Source organism: Aphis gossypii, chromosome 3 (assembly GCF_020184175.1).
Source record: "Aphis gossypii isolate Hap1 chromosome 3, ASM2018417v2, whole genome shotgun sequence".
NCBI classification, from domain to species: domain Eukaryota; kingdom Metazoa; phylum Arthropoda; class Insecta; order Hemiptera; family Aphididae; genus Aphis; species Aphis gossypii.
Window position 1 is genome coordinate 9,993,283 of NC_065532.1, and position 5,178 is coordinate 9,998,460.

Genomic DNA, 5,178 nt, shown 5'->3' on the forward strand with positions numbered 1-5,178 from the left:
AATTTTTAATTACCATTTTTTTTTTGTAGGTAAGTTAACATTTAAACTTTTTAAACTTATGTAATAATAACATAATTAATGAATAAAAATGTTTATTTATTATATTTTATTTCTCGAAAAAATCGAAATTGAAAAAATTGAATCCCACTAAATCTCTTGTGTGATCGGAGATCCAGTTTTAGTATATATTTAACTGTTAAATCGGTATTTATTCTATGTGTTAAATAATTAAATTCAACAGATTCCAGGTCACGTGTTCGCTTTTTAATTCCTACAGTTTTCTATAGCATTCTAGTAGGTAGTCGTTTTACTGTTAAAAGCTCTTATAAAATATTTTACTTTTGCAAACTTTATGTTAAAATTTGTAGTTTAGTGGATAAGTAATTTATGCTTTACAAAATAAATAGCTGTGGCTTTGTAAAACAATTTTTTAACTGAAAAAAATTCAAATAATTTTTGTTGAAGGCGGAAAAGACAATTTTAATTAATTTTCAGAATATTTAGAATATTTTCATTAGTACTAGCCTAATATAGCCTTATAGCCTTGCAAAGAATTGTCTCCTATTTAAAATATTGCTCAACTCTTAACACATAAAACATTTTCCTAACTTCATTTGAAACTAGGTTTATTTGTTCCACCAAACGCAAATTACTACATATTTCTATACCTAAAATATATTATGTTTATTTACCATAAAAGTTTTTTGTACAGTGCAATTGCATTTGCAGAGTACGTCATGCGTAGTCATGAAGGCAGATAGCTTTCAACTTTGGTAAAGTTTTATCGGTTAAGAAATGTAATAAAGTACACGATTTATCTATAATTAAAAATAGATTATTATCTGGTAACCATAATTCTATTAGACTCAAATCCTACTTAATATTACGACTTATCTTATTCCAGTTATCTCTAAAGCACATAAACACCTATCGGAATAACAACGATTTCACTCTTAAAATGAATTTAAAAAATCTTACTAATCTATATATTAAACAATAGGTATTGTCGATATTAATCGTATGTCGTAGTACCCCACATAATATTTTTCCTCATTACTCATAGTGTCATATTTTGACTAGTTAATTTGTTTTCTATTATCCATAGACTAATTAAGCTAAATAAGAGGAAATGACCTAATTCCTATGAGTTTTAGATGTTGAATTATAATGTTATGAAAATTATATTTTCTTATAAACGATTATTTAATTTGATTTAAATTATTTTTTTAAAAGATTTTCGCAACATTAAAGGTAAGATATTTTATTAGTAAATAATATTAGCAACTACAGCTAGAGTTATGAAATTTATTTTTGCAATATAGAGGTTATTATAGTGTCTTTAAATCATCAGATACAACGTTAATTAGTGAGAGGAATTATAATTTTAAAGAAATTCAAGACACATTTTTTAAATAATTACATATCAGGTGTGAAAATAATAATATGGCAAAACTATTTGTTAAGTATACTACAATACGGCTAGACTGCTAAATGAATATTTCATAACGAGGAATATATTACATATAAGCACCGACATTATCCTATCGACACTAAATTATACATTAGGTAATTGCATAGTTTATCTTATTTTTAAATACATACTTTTCTATGTTCGGTATCAAATTATATATATATATAAAAAAAACACTTTTATCAATAAAATATAACGTTGTGGAATTGGAAAACTTTGTCCTTTTCAGACCATTATCTTTCAAAATTCAATATAAAATCAAAGCTTTCTGGTATATTATTTTTTACTGTTTTGTTTTTTTAAGAGCTATTGAAATTGTTGTTATCTTTGTATTATTATTTTATCGAAAGCGAAACAGACATCGAAACACACCATTTCAGTGCACATGTACGAAGGACAATATGTCGAGTAACTGAACATCAGTACGCCGCAAAAATAACTCTGTTATGATCTAAAATATAAATCTCTACTCCATTATTTGGTCTTGTTTTTAACGATAATTTTATGAATGACAAGACTGATGAATTTCAAATAAGCTCGTTGTGTGCACAGAAGCATTATATAACTTAAACAAAATTTGTATAAATCGTTAGTGAAATGAATACCTACCAAGCAAATAAAACACTTCACCATTGCAACGAAGATGATACATTTGCAATACCTCGAACTAAGCCTATCATGTTTTTGTGAACGAGGGTTTTCAGGATTTACGTATTTAGAATATTCAGTACAGTTCCATCAATCAATTACGGTTTAAATATATTTGCTTATTATTGACTGATATATACAATATACATACATAAGCATAATGTCATAATATACAAATTACGAGTAAATATATAACTAAAACAGAAATGAATCAAACTCAATCAACAAAGTTCGTGCTTGAGAAAGACGATTTGGAGCATAGATTCGAGGAATATTTTTAAGTAATATAGGTGAATATTTATAGTTAATAATAACTGCTTATTACTAACTCATACTCCTTGAATCTATGCCCCAGTAAATTATCTTTTTCAAACACGATCTTTTTCTAGTTGAACATGTTTCATCTTTGTTTTAATAGTGTTCTCATAATATGATCTAACATTCTAACGTATAGAAACTATGACACTATTAAAATTATTTTTTTCTTTTATAAACCATACCTAATTATATTATTTTATTGTATTAACAAAATAATAATAAATATTCAATAACAGATTTTACAAAAAAACACTAAATTGTATTAAATATTTATAGTGCGTTTAATTAATATTATAGTTTATATTAGTGATAAGTCAATACTTAATATATATTATATACATAAAATAAATTGAATGTAATCATTAATTTCCATTATTAACTATTTTTAAGGATAATGTTGTACTATACAGATTTTTATACTGTAATATACTGTACTTTAGTACAGTAAGTCCTCGTTTAACGCTAAGATTAAATTCCTGGAGAACACAACGTTAATCGAATAAACGTTAAGTGAAACATACAATTTATTATAATGTGTTCCGAACAATAAATAAAAATGTATTATAATTTTACAATTTTATTTATATGATAAAAATTGAATGATTAGTTATTTCATTTATATAATATTTAAACTAAAAAAATATATAAATACATACAAAACTATATATCACTATTACTATAATAAGACAACTCTAAGGGTTTAGTCACCAATTTGCCATATAAATTAAAAATAAAACCATTAACAGTATAAAATATAACACATTATAATAATATGTACCTATTCGTATGTATACGACAACTATATTGTGGACAGCAAGACATGTCATCGGACAATTTTAGATAAAATGTACAAAAGTGATATGATATGAATGTCAATAAAATTAACAGTATTATCTGAAAAAGGTCAACGAAATTAAATTAAATATAAGTATAACAACAATTTGATATACATAATATGTATTAAAAACAACATTATATTATACTAAAACCGTTGCAGCGTTAAATGAAACACCCGGGCTTAAATTTCTACGACGCAATAGCGAAACGTCAAATGAGAACTTACTGTATACAAATCTGTAATTAATTTATGAGAATAAATTTTTAAATCATCATCAATATTCTAGACCTATAGCCTTTTTTATATTTTTAACCCTGGATCCGATGGGGAGTTATTTAAGTATTACTTCCATTCCACATTTCCACTCATTTAAATCTATAACCTATAGTATAGAATATATATACCCACTATATATACGCATGCGAATTTTTTATTGATTTGTTACGGTTCGTCCAAAAGTACAGTGTCAAAAAATCTAAAAATTGTAAAAGGCCGTTGTTCTACTTCCATTGTGAGAAAAGCTCTATGATACTGATTATAAGCTACTTGTTCGAAAGATATTTTAATTTATTAGTCTTACTTGACTTTTATTATATAAACTATAGAATACAGTGACAGTTAAATCCTACCAACCTATATGCGTCTTATCCACAACCGTTCAGGATTAGAATCTCTCTTGTAGACTTGTCAGTTGTTTTGCTCTTACATTTTTGTAAAACTGTCAACTTTTTAAAAAAATTATTATTATTACAGTAGTTATAGTAGTACATTATTTTGTACGTTTTCTACAAACACTATGACATAATAAACTATAAATTATAATAGATATGTCATGCACTCTTCTGCAGTATAAAATAAACTACAACGCTACAACAATATATATAATACAATGTGGTACACGAGTAGTTTCAAAAAAAAAAACATTTTAGCCCTTCCAAAAATTCTATCCTGACAACTCCTGCAACATACGTACAAATATGTATATTGTATATATAAATACAATGTGGTTTTACCACTTTGTCGTTTCGCTCGCTAAACTCCCTAAATTTTGCTATAGAAATTGTATATATATTTTTTTTTAATTCAAACAAACACATTTCAACTCCTGAGTATAATTTATTTTTATATGTTTTTAGTGACTGTTGAAATTATACTCACTGAAATATTTTTTTTTTTTTTACACAATATTATGAAATTTATAAACGATTAGATGTTTGTTAGTTAAAATGTGTAAAATTGAATTTGTTTTCAAAATCGTTCAGTATAATTTTTCAATGTGTTTTTAGCACAAAAACTTGCCTCACTGGAATAAACCTAGCGAAATTTCAAATTATAGTCAGATTTAATAGTTTTTGAAAATTTTTAATGCATATAACTATTAATTTTTTTAAAACACTATTTTCAGGAGTAAAAAAAACGTATGAATAATCACAAATGTTAGAGTATTTTTTTAAATGTATTTTCACTTCTAATAATATAGACATCCTGTTAAACTTGAAACCAATTTTATAATTACGTGTTATAGTTTTATCAAAAACATCATTAATACCGTAACCTTTGATCAATAAATATTTCAGTATTACCATCTTCAAATCAAATAATACTTTATTGTGAATTTATGTTTTGCCGTGGACTGTATGTCTGTATGTACAGTGTACACACTACACACACCTAATATCTATATCTAGAGTTAATTAATATACTAATAAACTGGCGTTTGGGAATTCAAACCGGATCTAAAGTAGAGCTAGGGTACTTGATGAGTTATGACTGAGTGATCGATGCAAGGTTAGATTCACTCAATATTATTTTATTTTAATTTGTATGCATTTCGTCAATCGATCTCTATCTCGGCTCAAGATATGTAAACAAACTTGGCCTTTTGAATTTAAATACAAATATA